We start from the raw sequence: 20190 nt of genomic DNA on the forward strand, positions 1-20190 counted from the left end.
TACAGTGGAATCTGGCAGCATATCATAAAGATCTGCTGTGGTAGCTGTTTGCTCTTCTTTGCTTTTTACAGTACTGTCGAGAGAAGCAATTTGGAAGTCTGTTGTAGATAACAGGGTCTGGATTGAAGGGAAAGGGTCTAGGTTTGTTTCTTTATTATAAAATGAGGATAATACTTGCCCGGTGGCTTAGCTTTCAAGGGCATTGTCAGGTTGAAAGATTTTAGCTGTGAGGGAGGTGAGAGAAAACCCCAGATGGAGGTGCTGGGAATTGAACCCAGGGCCTTGTGCATGCTAAGCACATGCTCTACCACTGAGCTACACCCCCTCTCCCTAAGAGGTTGTTAAACAGCACCTTGTAAGCAATAACAGGACTCCTGAACTGTAAGGGGGAAAAAAACCCAGCAGAGGTGATAAAATCAAAAGAAGAAAAAAATATTCTGAAGGTTGATGAACAATCCTCAGATTTAGCACTCAAGTGCTTTTCTATTAGATTTCTCCATTATCACCTAGTACTCAACTGTGTGCTTCTCTTACCATAGGCTTCTGAGCTGTTAGAATCCTACCCAGGTTTTCTGGCTACTTTTCAGAGTGTAAATGTTATTTCTCTCTTGAATATCTTCCTTTCGATTCTTAGAACTTCTCCTTCGACTACCTCTTCCTCTCCAAGAGATAGTTTCCAATTTCAGCTAGTATTACTGAACTTGACCTACTATGCTAGCCTCATGGCAAACAATAACAAGAAACAAACAAACAAAAACTTACTCTCTAAATCACTTCCTGAAAGTATCCCCCAATTGCAGACTTGTCAAATCTTTGCTTCTATGATGGTCTTCAGATTAGACTTTATCTTATGAGCTGTTCTTATGTCTGTACAACTTCCATCCTCCTGCAAGATCATAGCTACAAATGGCCAAATTGACAGAGCAAACAGTTTAAAAAGAACCCTCTGAATAGAGTATGTCATTGTGATTTATCAGGGGCAAATGAGAATCAGAGACTATAAAATGATGCTTTTAAGCTAAAAGATTTCTAAAGTTCATTTGCGACTTAATCATTTAATCACCTTCCAAGACTGATGATACAAAGTTAAAATTTGTTTGGTGCCTAGGACCTATCACAGCTTAAGCCCTGTCCACACTCTAGCCTCATCTCCTGCCTCTCTGACCATGCTATTTTCTTTGCAGCCCAGATCTGCTTCCCAAACAGACCACAACCTACCATGGCTGCATGCTTTTGCATAGTTTGGTAATTTTCTTCCTTAAATTACATTATTAGCAAATTCAACCTTCAGCTCAGGTGTTGTTTTTTCTATGAAGCATTTTCTGCCCGACTCTTCCTCAGGCCCAGTGAGACCCTCTTTTCATCTTTGGATATAATATATTCATTATATCATGATAAATTATTTTTATAACTACTTTATTATTGAGATATTGAGATATGTAAATACAATAAAATCCACAGATCTTATACGCAGAGTTTAATGAATCTTGATGACAAATGTATATACTTGCTTAACCACCACTTGTATCATGATTTAAAACATGTCTATTATTCCTCAAAGTTCCCCTTTTCCAGACAGCCCTTCCTCCCCTACAACTGAAGGGCTCTTCTGATTTCTATCACCATACTATGGTTTTGCCTTTTTTAAAACTTCATAGACATGGAACCATTAGAACATGTACTGCTTCATGCCTGGCTTCTTCGGTATATTAAAGATTCTTACCCATGGTTGTGTTTACCAGTAGTTCATTTCTTTTTTATTATCAGAAGTATTCCATTGAATACGTATACCGTAATCTATTTGTCCATTCACTTCTCTTGAGTATCTGAGTTGCTTTTATAGTGTTTGGATACTGTGTGTAATGCTGCTATGAACATTCTTGTACAGGACTTTTTGTAGACGCATGTTTTCACTGGTATTGAGTAAATAACTAGTAGTGGACATACTGATTCAAAGGGCAGGTGTATGTTGAATTTTATAAATAAGGTCCAATTGTTTTCCAAACCGTTTTACACTCCTACCCAGAAATCTATGAGAGGCCTGCTTACGCCATATCCTTGTCAACACTTAGAACTGTCATTTTATACATATTTTAAAATTGCACATACTTAAAGTGTAAAATTGATGTTTTGACATATGTGAACTATGAAATTATCACCACAATCAAGATAATGAGCATATTCTTCATCCCTCAGAGTTTCCTTGTGCCCTTTTGTAATCCCATCCTGCCCCTCTCCTTCCCCTCCACTGCCCTTGAAGTTATTGATCTGCATTCTTTCACTAAGCTTTGGTTTGCATTTTGTAGGATTTTGTATAATAGAATCATACAGTAAGTATTTTTTTTGGTCTGGATTGTTCACTCAACATAATTATCCTGAGATTTGTCTAAGTGATTACTTGTATCAATATTTTCTTCCTTTTTCTTGATGAGAAGTATTCCATTGTATATACTACATATAAAATACCTTTGTATATCCATTCACCTGTTGTTATACACTTTGATTATTTCACGGAATTGGCCCTTATAAATGAAGCTAGAATGAGCATTCACGTATAATTCTTCCTATGGTTGCATATTTTATTTTCTTCTTTGTAAATATGTGGAAGTGGAATGGCCGAGTCATATAGTGATTTTTCTTAACATCTTTATTGGAGTATAATTGCTTTACAATGTTGTGTTAGTTTCTGCTGTATAACAAAGTGATTCAGCTATACATATACATATATCCCCATATCTCCTCCCTCATGTGTCTCCCTCCCACCCTCCCTACACCACCCCTCTAGGTGGTCACAAAGCACTGAGCTGATCTCCCTGTGCTACGCGGCTGCTTCCCACTAGCTATTTTACGTTTGGTAGTGTCTATATGTCCATGCCACTCTCTCACTTCGTCCCCCTCACCGTGTCCTCAAGTCCATTCTCTACGTCTGTGTCTTTATTCCTGTCCTGCCCCTAGGTTCTTCAGAGCCAATTTTTTTTTTTTTAGATTCCATATATATGTGTTAGCATACGGTATTTGTTTTTCTCTTTCTGACTTACTTAACTCTGTATGACAGTCTCTAGGTCAATCCACCTCACTACAAATAACTCAATTTCTTTTCTTTTTATGGCTGAGTAATATTCTATTGTATATATATATGCCACATCTTCTTTATCCATTAATCTGTCGAAGGACACTTAGGTTGCTTCCATGTCCTGGCTATTGTAAATAGAGCTGCAGTGAACAGTGTGGTACATGACTGTTTTTGAATTATGGTTTTCTCAGGGTATATGCCCAGTAGTAGGATTGCTGGGTCATATGGTAGTTCTATTTTTAGTTTTTTAAGGAACCTCCATACTGTTCTCCATAGTGGCTGTATCAATTTACATTCCCACCAACAGTGCAAGAGGGTTCCCTTTTCTCCACACCCTCTCCAGTATTTATTGTTTGTAGATTTTTTGATGATGACCATTCTGACTGGTGTGAGGTGATACCTCATTGTAGTTTTGATTTGCATTTCTCTAATGATTAGTGATGTTGAGCATCCTTTCATGTGTTTGTTGGCAATCTGTATATCTTCTTTGGAGAAATGTCTATTGAGATCTTCTGCCCATTTTTGGATTGGGTTGTTTGTTTTTTTGATATTGAGCTTCATGAGCCGCTTGCATACTTTGGAGATTAATCCTTTGTCAGTTGCTTTGTTTGCAAATATTTTCTCCCATTCTGACAGTTGTCTTTTCATCTTCATTATGGTTTCCTTTGCTGTGCAAAAGCTTTTAAGTTTCATTAGGTCCCATTAGTTTATTTTTGTTTTTATTTCCATTTCTCTAGGAGGTGGGTCAAAAAGGATCTTGCTGTGATTTATGTCATAGAGTGTTCTGCCTATGTTTTCCTCTAAGAGTTTGATGGTGTCTGGCCTTACATTTAGGTCTCTAATCCATTTTGAGTTTATTTTTGTGTATGGTGTTAGGGAGTGTTCTAATTTCATTCTTTTACTTGTAGCTGTCCAGTTTTCCCAGCACCACTTTTAGAAGAGGCTGCCTATTCTCCATTGTATATTCTTGCCTCCTTTATCAAAGACAAGGTGACCATATGTTCATGGGTTTATCTCTGGGTTTTCTATCCTGTTCCATTGATCTATATTTCTGTTTTTGTGCCAGTACCATACTGTCTTCATTACTGTAGCTTTGTAGTATAATCCGAAGTCAGGGAGCCTGATTCCTCCAGCTCCATTTTTCTTTCTCAAGATTGCTTTGGCTATTCAGGGTCTTTTGTGTTTCCATACAAATTGTGAAATATTTTGTTCTAGTTCTGTGAAAAATGCCATTGGTAGTTTGATAGGGATTGCATTGAATCTGTAGATTGCTTTGGGTAGTAGAGTCATTTTCACAATGTTGATTCTACCAATCCAAGAACATGGTATATCTCTCCATCTGTTTGTAATATCTTTAATTTCTTTCATCAGTGTCTTATAGTTTTCTGCATACAGGTCTTTTGTCTCCTCAGGTAGGTTTATTCCTAGCACAATCATTCACAGCATGATTTTCTTCTTTCACATGTGGACTCCCCTCAATTTGATTACCTCCACTGCCATCAAAAGTTCCTTTTCTGTCTCATCAAGAGTTAGTATTTGTTATAGGCAGGAGGGTTCATCCCATATATGTTACCAATCCATGACTGCACTCAATAATATCTTTTATTTCTTTTTTTTCCCCACCCTCTAAACTCTTAACACTTTGAAGGGCAGCGTCTTTCTATATTTTTGTGCTTAGAACACTTGTGTGACATCTAATGGATACTCAATAAATATGTGTTCATTGAATGATGATGACATTTTTGACCAGGTACATTGAAATGGTGAACTCTGAAGGCCAAAATCACCTAATAATCTATGAACCTTATGAAAGGAAGGAATTTCCAATTTATTGAAAGATAAAGTTTTACTTCAGTATTTGTTACACTGTGTTTGAGGTGAAACATCTGGATATTTATCAGTGCTGACTATGAATTCAGTGTTTTTAAGGAAAGAAATCTATATCTTTAGCAATGCACTCCTTCTGTTTTGTTCTGTCTCTCAGAGTACTCTGAATTCTACTTACAGGAAGTCAGAATTTCCCCAATATCTACCAGTAACATGGCAATAAAGACACAAAAATAATTGTATTTTCATTTAAGGAATACTCCTTATCCTATCTGTAAGCAAAAGCAGTAGATTCCAAGCATGTTTAATTTAAAAGATCTTTTTTAGCTAGTGCTTTCTCTGTGAATGGCTGCTACATTCTGCTGCTTTCACAGCAAATAGCCCAAACTCAAATGCAAACTCAAAATAACCCAAACTCAAAAGCCTTTTATGTCCTTGTCCATAGCATATGGTGTTTTACTTAGTCTTGTTTTTTTTTCTTTTCTTTTTTTTCCCCACATAGTAGCAGAGATATAGTATAAGACAGGGTTTACACGTGCAAAGGAAAAGATTAATTTTGTGAAAGAGAAATTCGAGGGCTTTTGTGGCCCCAACAATCACTATTGTCTCCTGCTGATGTCTGAGCCTGAAAAAGAAACTAGATAATATATAGGGCACCATGTGAGTAATATATAGGTGAGTATTATATAGGACACCATATGAGACAGTTTCTGTGTCTCTGTCAGGATAGTGAACTACAAAATAAATGACGTTGGGGTGAGTTCAATGCGATCCTCAGTCAACTGTTTCCAAAGGGAAAGAACTTAAAAGAAAAAAAATAGACAAAGAAATCAAAAGAGCAAGAAAAGCTCCTTCTAGAAAACACCTGTCAAAGAAAATATACCTCTGAATATATTCCTTTAATCATTTACTGAAAAGGAACAACCTGTGTGCCAACAAAGATTAATACAGAATACAAGCCACAAATACTGCCTACTGTATGAACAATTGTACCTTCCTATGCAGGGTTTTCAGAGAAAACCTTCTGTCCCCTCTGAAGGACAACAGATAAGAACAAAAGGTCATGCTCTCCTTTTGAAGGAATATCTGCTCTCTTACTACAGTAGGAAGGACTTATTAAAATAAGTTTATCTCCTAAAGAGGTATGAGAACTCAGTTTAATTAAATATTTGCATTTAAACATTTCCTCTCTCCCTTTTAAAGATAGTTTTTATAGAGCAAAGGAACCTATTTTTAAAAAAATTTTTATGAACAAGCTAGCATTTTTGTTCGATGTATTTTAACTAACATTTGTTGAGTAGCGAGTTAGCCACCTCAGTGGCTGTAAAGATAAATAAAGCACAATTCCTGACCTCAAGCTAAATGCCATGACGGGTAGAAGGCAAGCCATATTATTTTAAATGCCATTCTATATACAAGATTCTATGTATATGTTGTGGAGGGAGAGCTGAAATCCAGTTAGGAAACTAGAAAAAAATTCATCAAGGATGCAGCACTTGGGATAAAACATGACAGGATATTAGGTTTGGTTCATGGGAAGAGAAGAGAAAGATCAAGTTATAAAAGTAGGAGGACGACGGGCGTATTCGGAAAACAGCAAGTGAACTGGTCCTGCAAAGAAGCAGGAGCATAAGTTACATGAGATTTCCACTAGGGGCTTTAGTTCTTCCTGTCGTTCACCTCAAAACTGCTCTTAGCATGATGTCCCATCCCCCAAACAGATCCAACGCCTCATGACATCAACTGAAACACGAAATTAAGTGAAGATTTACAAGGGGAGGTGAGGAAGGGGGTTCCCATCACACAAGTCAGAGAATTAGTCAAATTCCCCGATAGACAATTCTGGCTTCCCCACTACAGTTCATCTCCACCTGTTGCTACCACCTCTTCTCACCCACACGCTGCATCACCCCATCTTACCCCTTGTGGATCAAGTTTCCTGCAAACCAGACAGTTTCTTCATCATTCTAGGACCTTGTTGACTTGTTTTTCTGCTTGAATTTCCTGCAGCTGTGCTAAACCTTTGGCCCCCATTATGCTCAGGCTGGCATGACCACTGCAGGAAGAGTAGAGCACGGCGACTTTATTTAATGGATCCAGGGATGGGTCAGCTTTACTTCATGTGTTGCTCTGCTTATTTGAATAATCTGCCCTACAGAAGACTGGCCATTTTCTTCCTACTCTGTTCATCCTATAACTGGCTGTAGGGCATGCAGTAGCCTTCAGGGGTTGTGTATTCTTGTGAAACATGTATGTATCCAAATGTGTCTAAAGATTTGCTGTGAAATTAGATGAATTATATTGCACTGTAGTGCAATGGTTTTCATGAAAATCGCAGGACATGTGATCTCTTGCACTGGAGGAAGTATTTATTTCTCAATATAAGAATCATTATGGATTCTGAGGGTCATTGATATCATGCCGTTGGTCTTGAGCGTTATCAACAAAGGCCACAATGTGATGCGCTAACATTTGTTTAGAATATTCATCCATTACTAAGTATCAGTTCCTTTCCTTCCAGCAGTTTGTTCCAAACTAAAGCATAAAATGTCACATTATTGATGTGGCATTATCAGCTTTCATCGTGATTGACCTGATGTCACACTGTTTTGTAACACAACTGGTTGCTGTCAGTCGAAGTCACTAACAGAAACCCATTAAAAGCCTAGGGAACAATTGGAACCAGCAAACAACCATCTGGTACACTCTTCACTTTGAAGATGAACCTTGTGGTTATTTAAAAATGATTAAAGTTTAAACGTGAATTTTTGCTGTATTGAAGTCTTTGGTTGATCCTTGAAATGTTCAGCATTTTGGTAGTTCTTTGAGGTAGGTAAAAATGTTTGGGATTTTTCTTTATGTGAAATTCATTTTTTTAATGTAGGCGTTTTAATTGAGCTGGTGACCCATACCAGGAGGACAAGAGCTCAGGGGACATCCATGACTCTCCACTGGAAAAGGGAAAGCTCTTCTTTATGGGAATGAGAGAGACAGATATATAGAGAGACAGACAGACAGACACAAACAAGGAAGAAGGAGAGAGGGAGAGACTGAGAAACAGAGTCCAAGACAGAGAGATCCTTTGGCTAAACTACAAAAAAAAAAAAAAAAAAAAAAAGGAGAATACCCAGCAAAAGTGGAGCAAGGACTCCTGCTGACGCGCTGAGAAGCGAGCTGTGTTTCACGGCTCAGCCGTCATCTAGGTTCTGAAAATGACCCTTGACCTGCTGCACTGCTTTCTGCCTGATGTGTCCTGGAGTTTCTACATGAATTCTCTTCCCTGGATTCCTCAGCACTGCCATTTCTGCCACCGCCACTTTGTCTAGAAGTGACCTTTATGTGTCTGAGTCTTTGAAGTCAGTTCCCTGGGTGTGTGAAGAGAAAGTAGAGAGAGTAGTGGGTACAGTTTAGTGTGCATGTGATAGGAGATGGAGTGTCCACTGCTGCTTCCTCCCCGCTCCCTCACTAGACAAGAGGTCATACTTTGTCAGCATGGTTTGGTGTTAGGAGAAACCTCTATTTCCACGAAAAGAGCAAGGAATGACTTCTCCTTTTCTCTCTTTGCCACTCTTCAGTATCTTGGGCATTTTCCCTGATTGAAAGTCTTTCTGCTTCCATGGATATAAACCCCCTGATTTTCCTTTCTCCTAACAGTACCTTCTTATACCCTACAGAAAGGTATCAAGATTGGTCTTGTATTCTCTTTGTTTCTCTGTCTCTTTTTTTTGAAATCTCACCAACCTCATGACTTCAATAATTACTCCTGTGCAGATATCTAAAGCTTTTGTTTAAGCCTTGAACATGCTCTTTTATGCAGAAATACTTGTTCACAATTTCTAATTTTCCAGTTCTTATTATGTAGGGTACAGTCTGAAAAAATGGGGCATATTAAGAGTTATATAGTGACCAATAAAAAAAATAAATCTCCGTTTTAACTGCTTGGTCCATAGCTATTTTAGAATCTTTCTCTTCTTCTTTTCAAATTACTTACTCCTCTGGATAGATAAGATTTTAATACTTAGAATCCTCTTTCAGTCGAACATGCTGTCCTAAAAGCTACAGATGACAAATATTCATCAAGACTTCACAAATTCTGTGGCCATTCCTACAGTGAATTCATTTTAGCGCTTACTTCAACATTTTAGAAGTACGGCGTTGAGTAAATGTGATCCTTCAGCTTAATTTTCCAGCTTTTTTTTGTTTTACATACAAAGATTTAGCAAATGCTTTACAACGCCTCACTCAATATTTCATCACAGGTTTGTGTGACAAGTCTGATAAAACATTATATTACTATGCATAACATAGAACAAATGACATCATTTGTATCCTGCCTAGTTTCCCCCATTTTATAGATAGGAAAACAATACAACACAAAACTTGAAACTCAGAGAAGTGAATAGGTTTGTCCAAAATTACACATCCAGTAATGATGACTTTAGGACCAGAATCCCAGGAATCTAAGCCCCCAATACTTGTTTGTTTGATTATACAAAACACTTTTCTGAGTGTTTTCCCAAAGATGTTATCAGTATCTGTGGCTCCCCTCTGTTTACCTGATTCTGATGTTCTCAAGTACTTTCCAAGAGTTCTTTGAAGGAGAAACAGTAGACTAGAAAAGAAGAGGGGAAAATGGGAGCCCTGAGAAAATTTACCCCCAGATTAAAATGCTCCATAAGGGCTACTTCTTTTGAGAGCCATTTCTAACACCTTCTTCTATAAATATGGCTGCATTTGAGCCCTTTATGTTACCTTGAAAAATATGTTTCTTAATATTTAAAAAATATTTACATAAGTATTTTTCTCTATATTTGCTACCTGGCTTTATTTATATTTGCATAATTTGTCACATTTTTAACTTTAAAAACCACTCATTCTGTTTTCAGCAACACATGATTAAGGTCACTTTGCAACGAATTCACTCAACACTGTTAGTGAGATGTGTGCTATCTGGACGTTTTTAATGATAAAGCCTGCATGCTTTCAATCTCTGTTTTTAAATTGTTGCTTTATTTTTATCTCTCCATGTTCTCCATTGCCTTAAAATCATTACAGTTGTTTTTCTTATTAAAATTTTATATTTTTTCTCTCCTTACTTGAGTCATCATTAATCTCACCTTCCTCATTTTATTTTAACTGGCCTACTTCCCTTTAAGGCACTTCTTTTAAAAGATCCTGACACCATTCCATCCCCACATCTCATATCACAATTGACCTCACAGTTTTTTACAGGCACAGTATCCCAGTTTGCTTAGGATGTTTTCCTCTTTTCTTCTACATTTCAAACACTTTCTTTTCTTTTTTTAAATGACAAATTTTGTCTTTTTCCGCGTTTACTTAGCAGAAAAAAGCAGAAGGACTGAAAACAGTCCTTAAGAGTTCCTCTAGTTCAGGCTTTTGATTTACAGGCTGCGCTGCTTCTACACTATGGGGATTAAAAAAAACTCACATCCTGTCTGACTCCTGTCCTGTTAGGAGAGCCACGCTTCTCAGATGCATGTGCACCTGGAGCGCTGCAGCCAATGTAGCGCTTCCTCTCCCTGACACCAAGCACTGACCAAGCATGTAGATTAAGTAATAAAGCAGTAGGGCACCCAAGGGCAGTGAGAGAGCTCAGTCTAGTTCTCACATTGGGGATTAATGACCCTGTTGTGCTTGTGTGATCAGACTTCCTTCACCATGTGATGTCCTGTCTCTGTGGTTTGCTGGGTACTCTCCTTTCCTTTTTTTTTTTTTTGGTAGTTTAGCCAAAGTACAAAGGAAGAGGGAATTTATATCATCCCTCCCTCCATCAGCTTTACCAGCATGTGCAGAGGTAGCTATACCTGGGTGTTCTCCCTCATACGTTTAGAAGATGGTCTCTTCATCCTTTATCTCACCTTAATATCACTGCAGATGTTGGTTCTTAACTTAGGTGATGCCATTTCTTTTCTTTTAGGCTCTAAGGACGCTTAATTAGATTAACGAATGACTGCACTGTTCTTTCCCTGGAATGTTGTAATAGGAACTAGTGGTCCAATAAGATCTACATGCTTCCATTTGGTAGGATATTGAGGAAAACAAGAGGTCAGCTTAGGCACATAATAATAATTTGTTATTATCTTAAAAGGCTAAGTGGTTCATCGTGGTTAATTATCATTTCATATTTGAACCTGTTAATTACAGATTGTGTTGTCCTTGGTACTCTTGTCCAAAGTATTTGCTTTAATTTTTCAATTATGCTCAAAATTCTTAACACTTGAGATTGCTCGAGACCCACTTAATGTTTTGTAATTTACCTTAGAATGGACATCCACTGAATTACATCCTAGTCCTTTCACTCTTCCGTAATTCCATGTTCCAACTTCTCACAGCCCAGACATGGCCTGGCTTGACTGAGAAGATGTCTCAGTGCTGAAGTTTGTGGTGAAATCATTGAAAACCCTACACCAATTTACAGTTCAAAAATATTCGACTACGTTGTTAGAGACGCATTCGGGCAGTTTTCATTTGAATCCATTGTTAGCAATGGCAAGTTGATAGACAAGCAATCTTCTTGTTGTATAAAATTAGACCAGCGGTTGTTGCTTGATAAGAAGGATGGGGCAACAAAGAACTAACTGAAAAAGAAATCTTTTTCTTGTTGGGAAAAAAAATGTATCCTAAGGAGGATGGTGAACTAGAAGGGAATTATCTATTTAGTGCCAATTCTCTGTTTCTGTTTTGTTTTTTGTTTTTTTGCTTTTTTACTTCTTTGCTTATTACCTTTCTGTGCTGAAGAGAAAAAAAAATGAGTCTTCAGGGCTGTTAAGGAGTGCAAGAATAAAGAAACTAAAGTCACTAAGTGAGTTAACCCATTCATTGAGTTCCTATTGTGTTCTGGCGAGCAGTGTCGTTTGCTCCCTTACCCAGCCTTGGCAGACAAGCAAAATGTAATGGAGGCTTTTAATGTTGAGCAAAACAGAAGGTAAAAGGCAAACTAATGGGAATAAATTTTCAATTCAATTTACAACATGTAGATTATGTAATAAAGGAATATGCTAATGGGGATATGTGTGTAAGACTATATTTTTAAAAAACTGATAATTAAAAAGGTAGAAAAAAAAAAAAGTTAGGTATTAGTAAGAAAGGGGCAGATTGTATTAAACCATTTAAAAAGTAATGTTTGCTTTCAAAGGTATTTTCACTTGAGTCACTGTTAGTGTGTTTATGGTTTTAATTTGACAAGTGGCAGATAAAATATATCTAGTTTTCTTAGTAATACGTGTATTGTTTTACTGTAAGACAATATCACCACCTGAGCATAATGTGCCCCTGAGTCCAGATCAGTGATGATTTTTGCCACTGAGAAGTGAAGAGATTATTTTCTGAAAGCTGAAATAATAAAGTATAGAGTCACTGACATTTTTGTATACTTAAGCTCTCTCTTTCTGATTAAGCAGTGGGAAATTGGACAATCGACATCAACCCCCTTTTCCTGATTTACTTTAGAAATGGACAAAATTCCCACCATTAACATTATATAGGTTGAGTTGATTTCAGCCATTTAGTAGTTATCTAGACCAGTGCTTCCCAGTCTTTTCCCACAACTTGTGTGGTATGATGGGGTATGATAATGTCATGGCCAGAGGTCAAATTCATAGCATCTCCAATCCCAGGAACCAACCTTGGACACCTCAAGGGTTAGGGGATTAATGTGTCATCACCTATGTAATCTTTTCAAGAACAAGAGTATCAGAGAGTTCTTACCAAGATCATGGCACACACCTAGGCAAAGCTAGATTTATTTTGATGGGCTTTCCTCCAACTTATTCTGCTTAAAGCAGGACTATATATACCCTGAGTAATAATTATAGAGCACATTTCCTTGATGCCAAATCTTGACAAAGTTTTTGAAAGATAACCTGCTTCCCTTGGAAAGCTGAAAGTGGCACGACTATCCAATTCTTGAGGATATCTTAATCCTGTTTTTTTTTTTTTATTTTATTCTATTGGAGTATAGTTGAATTACAGTGTTGTGTTAGTTTCAGGTGTACAGCAAAGTAAGTCACACAGAGAAAGACAGTATCATATGATATCACTCATATGTGGAATCTAACTTAAAAATGATGTAAATGAACTTCTTAATCCTGTTTTGAAAAGCTTCTGGGGAAAATACTTTTAATGACTTCAATATTTGGCCAGAGCACCATAGTAGAGCCCACAAAGAATCTAGATTTGATGTTTTATTTTGTTGAGTATAAATGTTACAAGGCAAATTTGACTTCAGTTGTTCCCCAGAAAAAAATCACTCTTGAACCATTGTTATCAGACTGACTTCCAAAAGTAGCCCAAAAATCAGAGAAGAAAGCATAAATGCTATAAGCAATTTTGGGGAAGAGGTGGCATCTCTAGGGGTGGCCTAGTACTAATTTGAGGGGAAAATATTTTCATAGTCATATTCCAAAGGGAAAGAAAAACTGCTGGAGATAACACGACATCCTGGTCCATATGAATACTAATGACTCAGACTGTTCTCTGAAAGAGGCTTGTTAAGTGTTGACTGTGTGAGTCTACACAAGGAGAAATATACATAAACACCTTTCTCTCATTAGCTAAAAATCAAATGTCACAAAGCCTGGTACCTGAACTGTTGTGTTTTTGAACACTGGTTTTACTTGGCTGTTAGTAAATCTTAGAAGATGGTAAAGAGAAGCAAGGAGAGGGAAGAAAATGAGAACAGAAAATTTTGAGTTTTAATTTTCACATAATCAATAATTCTAATAATAAAACTTAACAGTATAAACTATTTCAGGTTGAAACCAGATATGCTGTATTCTTTTAAAAAATAGCTTTGATAGCATAGAAATTCTGCTTTGCTAATGGAAGTAATAATTCAATCACCAAATAAATAAAAGGCACCCCATTTTACATCCAGCACACCTTCTGTATAGTGAACAAAGAGTCTATAAATTTTTGTCTATGTTCAACAAGAAAATTGCTGATTGGTCCTATTATTTACATTAAAAAGCAAAGCTAGCAAGTAAGCTTTCTTGCCTCCAGGGAATTTTATAAGCATCAAATGAATTCATAATTGATCTGATTTTACATAAGGAGCTCTTGCCTTTGGGATTAAAAGAAAAAATTCTCCTATCATATACCAAGGAATAGATTTATAAAAGTTGATTAATCCTGTGAGAACAGGAGGACTAAATTACTTTATGGTTACCAATTTTATATGTTGATCATGCCTTTTAAATGTGACTACACAGTATAGCAGGATGAGAATTGTTTTTGTGTCAGAGAACTGGGTTTGAGTCTCAACTTTATCCCTTTTTGACTATGGCTTTAATGAGGATCACCCACCAAACACATACTCTATACCTCTACTCACCTCAATCACTTGAAATTACAGAAACAGTATTATGAACAACTATAAACACACTGAAAGACAAAATATGAGAGCACTTCTTGACAAAAAGAAAATAAATGGGATTGGTTAGATGGAAAAACAAGTTAAAGATTAAATTCCCCAAAGATACATATGATGTAGGGAGCAGACAATCTCTGAGTTTACTTCAAAGTCAGAGATAATAGAAGTGATGAGTGGGAAGAAGTCGGGGCAAATTTTGACAGATTAAATATGAAACAGCAAGCAGGATTTGATTCTTCCATGCTGCATCTTCACTCTCTTTTGCCAAGCAGCAGGCAGTAGAAATTTGGCTCCATGAAAACCAGAGAAGGGGGAGCTAGAACTAGAAATGCAGAACTGTGGCCAAAGGAAATGAACAACCTTCAGGAGGCAAATAGAACCTGCAAAACAAGAAAACAAGTTAATTGCATATTTTTCTTTACACGTACTATACCACTGCTGCTTTCAAAGAAAACAGATCTGGCACTCTTAATTTACATCCACAGACAGACAAATAGGACTAATGAAATACAAAGATGAGAAGAGGGGAGATGTGGCCAAGATGGAGAGTAGGAAGACCTTGAGCTCACCTCCTCCCATGGGTACACAAAAATAACATCTATTTACAGAGAACAGTCGATGAGAACAACCTAAAGATTGGCACAACTGAAGAAATAAAGAAGGAACCATAATGAGGTGCATGGGTGGAGCAAAGACATGGTATAGCCATGACACATACCCCTGGGTGAGTGACCCACAAATGGGAGAATAATTACAATTGCAGAGGTTCTCCCCAGGGAGTGAGGGGTTGAGCCCCACATTGGGCTCCCCAGCCTGGGGGTGCTGCACCAGGAAGATAAGACCCCAGAATGTCTGGATTTCAAGGCCAGCAGGACTTGCATACTGGAGAGTCAGAAGGCTGTAGGAAACAGACTCCACTCTTAAACGGTGTGCACAAAATCTCGTATGCTCCAAGACACAGGCAGAGGCAGTAATTTGAAAGGAGCCTGGATCAGACCCATTTGCTGATCTTGGAAAACCTCCCAGAGAGGCAGGAGGAATCTAGGATTCTCTGTGGGGACATATACTCTGGTGTCAGTCATTTTGGGGAGCACATTCTATCACGAGGACTCTGGTGTTAGCAAGAGCCATTTTGGACTCTTCTCTCCAGCCTATCTGTGCCTAGGGTTTTATTCGCCCACCTGCCTATCTGCAGTAGTGCCAGAACGCTTTAAGACTAGCAGCCAGCTGCACGGGGACCTAGCTGTGCCCACTAGTGGGTGCAAGACCCAAACCCACTCACCAACAGACCAGCAACAGCTCTAGCACACAAATGCCCCACAGCCAGTCACCTCAGGACCAGTCTCTGCTCACCAACAGGCTGCACCAGGCCTGGGACATCTGGGGCCCCCGAGCAGCCACCCTAGGACCAAGCTTTTCTCCCCAGCAGGTCAGCAGTAGTCCTGGGACCCCCAGGCTTAGCAGCCAACTCTGACAGAATCCAGTCCTGCCCACCAGTGGGCCACCAGCCTCCATACAAGGTGGGGCCTGACAGGGGCCAGGCCCACGTAGCAAGACCCTCCGAGTAGTCAGCCCATTACTACAAAAGGACCCATGCAGCCCACATAGGGGGTATCCCTACTGTATATAGTTCTGATGACCAGAGAGGAGTGTGCTGCTGGGCCACATAAGACATCTCCAACATAAAGCTACTTCTCCAAGATCAGAAAATGTAACTGACTTACCTAATACGTGGAAATAAAAACACAGTATTAGGCAAAATGAGGTGACAGAGCAATATGTTCCACTGAAGGAACAAGTTAGAACCCCAGAAGAAGAACTAAGGGGAGTGGAGATAAGAAATCTACCTGATAAAGAGTTCAAGGTAATGATCCAAAAATACTCAATAAACTTGGGAGGAGAATGGATGAACACAGTGAGAATTTTAACAAAGAGTTAGAAAATATAGAAGAACAAAACAACTGAAGAATACAATCATTAAAGTGAAAAAACACTACAAGGAATCAACAGCAGATTAGATGATGTAGAGGAATGGATCAGTGACTGGGAGACAGAGTAGTGCAAAAAACTTATTTGAAATAATAATAGCTGAAAACTTCCCTAAACTAGCAAAGAGAACAGACATATAGGTCCAGGAAGCACAGAGTCCCAAGCAAGATGAAACCAAAGAGGTCCACAGCAAGATATATTGCAATTAAAATAGCAAACATTAAAGGTAAACAGAGAATTGCAAAAGCAGCAATAGGAAAGCTACTCATTAGGTACAAGGGAACACTCCATAAGAAAATCAGCTGACCTTTCAGCAGAAATTTTGCAAGCCTGACGTTAGTGGCATGATATTTTCAAAGTGCTGAAAGGAACAAACTTACAATTGGAAGTAAAGGAAAAAGAGAAGACAACATCCTGGGGTAAAGTAATCCTACAACCTTGGATTAAAAAGATTCCAAGGGATGAATAAGATAAATTTTTAAGATAATGTATATAGATGCATCATGGTGTATGTTTCACATTTTAGAGCACTATGATTATAAAGAAGACAAAAATCAGAAGGAAAAAGTTAACTAAAAAGGAATTAGGATCACATTACTATTTTAGCAACATTATGTGGTGGAAGACAATTTGAGTAATATCTTCAATATTCTGAGAAAAAATAAATTTGAATGTAGAACCAAATCACAATGATATTTATCTTTAAGTAAGAACTGAAAACATTTATTACCTTTTTTGAAGAACTGATGAAAAGATATGCTCTAGCAAAATGAAAAAAAAGAAAAAGAGTCAAAGAACAAGTACGTAGACATCAATTGGTTCTAGCCATGCATAGAAAATAATAGTTTAAATATGCTTATTAAACATAGGACTCATCAGTTGAATGAGGAAATACATATAAAAATATTTTAAATTTGTTTTATACTTTATATACTACTAAAGGAAAAATAACCTAGCAAATAAGATATGATCAATCTAAGACAATTCAATGAAGAAAACAAGAAGAAATGGAAAACAGAAAATAAAAAATAAGGTAGAAGAAATAAGGACAAAAAACCAACTCAAACTAAATTAACATATTTATTCTATTATTAAATGTCTCAAATCTTAGATTGTGAACTAAAAGAATCCACCTATAAACTGTTAACAGAGAATTTTTTTAAAAAGTATAGATGCTCATTTAGCAGACATTTAAAAATAATGATGAATCATCCAAACAGTGGAGAAAATAGTACTATTATATCATCTAAGTCAAAATGGAATTTAAGGACAAAAGTGTTAGATAAAACAAAAGGAGATATTTCATATCAAAAATGTCAAAATTATATGAGATTAAAACAATTTTGAAGCTTGATGCAGCTAAGACATAAGTTGGAAATATATACTAGAAGCTTTAAGAAATACAGAAAATGTTGATAAGTCCTCAAAAATTTCAGAATACTTTTCTTAAAAACAATTGGCACAATTAAAGTTGATCTAAATGGTAAATATCTGTAGACTTCTGTTTCTAGTACATGGAGCATATACATTATTTTTTAAAGCCCTTGAAATAGTCACCAAATTTGATCATACATTAGGTCACAAAGAAAAATCTCAATTTTCTCAAAAAGAAATTCTCTAATCACAATACATTTATTTTGTAATCTATGAGTCAAAGAAGAAATCAGAATGAAAATTTAAAACAATATTTTGAACTAAATGAAAATGCAATGTAATATAGCAAAACTTGTGGGATGAAGTCAAATTATTGGTTAGAAAGAAATTTATAGCCTTCAACTCATATGTTAGAGAAAAAATGTATTAGTCAAAGATTAACAATCCATTTCTATAGGCTAGAACTATAACAGCTAATTAAATCCAAAGAATGTAAAAGGAAGAGAATAATTACGATAAGAATCAATATGACTAAAATAGAAAGTGAACTTCTACCATTTTAAAGTGAACAATTCAGCTGTAGGATATTCACGATGTTGGGCTACCACCTCCTTTATCTAGTTCCAAAACGTTTTCATGCCCCCAAAAGGCAACCCTGTACCCATTAAGCTGTTGTTCCCTATTTTCACCTCCCTCTACACTCTGGCAAGCCCCAATCTGCTTTATGTCTCTATGGATTTACCTGTTCTGGATATTTCATACAAACGGAATCATACCAAAAAAAAAAGAAGAAAATAAATTTCTCTCAAAGACTGATCAAGAAAACACGTGTTACCACATGTTACTGACCAGAAGAAGACACATGTTATCAAGATCAAAAGTGCAAAGGGATACAGGTATTCAAAGAATAAAAAGAGAACATAATGAAAAATTTTATGAAATAAACTTGAAAATTTAGATAAAAAATAGCTTTGAAAGATATAAAATGTCTTATTAAACCTGATATAATAAGAAACAGCAAATATCATGACTTGTTAACCAATAAAAAATTAAATCTATAATTAAAAACTATTATAGGACAAAATTCAGACTTCACTAGTGGCTTCACTGATAATAAAAAATATTTAAAAATAAATAAATATAAATAAAAATAAATATATATTTGAAGAAATAATATTAATATTACACAAAATTTTCCATAAGATTAAAAACTGCTTTCATTTTTAAAAATCAGGCTAAGATATTCTAATTATTGTAACCTGACATGTACATTACAAGAAAAGGAAATTACAGGCCAATATCTCTCATAAACATAGATTAATTCCAAACACATTTACTGACATACAAAAAAGAATAACAAGTCAGTATCAAGTGGAGTTTTCTCCAGAATTACAATTTAACTTTCAAAAGTTAATCAATGCCATTCATGATATTAACAAATAAAAAAAAGGAAAAGAAAATAATTGCTTAGATTTTTAAATAAAATCATTTACTAAATTTAAACACCTATTTATGATAGAAACTCATTGTAGATTAAGAATAGAAGAGACCTTCCTCATTCTTATAAAAGGTATCAACAGAAATCTTCAGAATACACCATATTAAAAGATGATATATTGAAATATTTCTTCCTGAGATCAGGAACAAGAGAATGATGACTTTTATCATAATTTGAATGAATATTGTATGAGAGGCCCTATAATATGCAATAATGCAAGCCTTTGAATAAAAGATATTGACAGTACATTTATCTGATGAAGGGCATATATCTACAATATAGAAGTAAATTCTATAAATCAATAAGATGAAAAATAAAACACTTGAATAGGAATTTCACAATGAAGATTTCTAAATGGCCAATAAACATGTGAAAATGCACTTGGATCTATTAACCATCAGGGGAATGTAAATTAATTCCATGGTGGGGTACAGCTACTTTCTTGCCAGGATGGCTTAAAAAAAAACAATACTAAGGGTTGCTGAGAATGTGAAACAATCAGAACTCTTATACATTACTGATGGCTGAGAAAATGGGTAAAGTGTGGAAAACTTTGGTTATATACACTTTGATAATGACATAAACTCCACTTCTAGATATAAAGGCAACATAAATGCATGTATGTGCACCAAAAGCATGTAGTATTTATTCATTATAGCTAAAAACTGATAAAAACTTAAATGCCTATTAGCAGTAAAGGAACAAAATGTTGCTCTGTGTAGCAGCATGGATGAATCCTGCAAGCATAATGTTGCACAGAAATAGCCAGATTTTTCTTTTAGACAGATTTTATGATTCCATTTATATAAATTTCAAAAATAAGCAAAACTAATCAATGGAGGTAAAAATCTGAGTGGTAGTCACACAGAGGAGCATGGCAAGAATAATGATTGGGAAGGGTTATGAAGGAGACTTCAGATTGGGATACTACAATTCTATTTCTTGATCAGGTGGTATGTAGGTATGTTCACTTAGAAAACTCATTAAGTTGAACATTTATAATTTGTGTACCTTCTGTAATATATCATACTTAAAAAG

At 36.3% G+C, this 20190-nt stretch overlaps 1 non-coding gene across 1 annotated transcript; it reads right to left on the reverse strand.

Moving 5' to 3' along the window:
* Nucleotides 1-253: 253 nt before the first annotated feature.
* Nucleotides 254-325, reverse strand: TRNAA-AGC. Its single transcript has one exon. It is a non-coding gene; the product is annotated as a tRNA-Ala (tRNA).
* Between the last annotated feature and the right edge of the window lie 19865 nt (nucleotides 326-20190).

The sequence above is a fragment of the Balaenoptera musculus genome, chromosome 12 (assembly GCF_009873245.2).
Source record: "Balaenoptera musculus isolate JJ_BM4_2016_0621 chromosome 12, mBalMus1.pri.v3, whole genome shotgun sequence".
Lineage (NCBI taxonomy): Eukaryota > Metazoa > Chordata > Mammalia > Artiodactyla > Balaenopteridae > Balaenoptera > Balaenoptera musculus.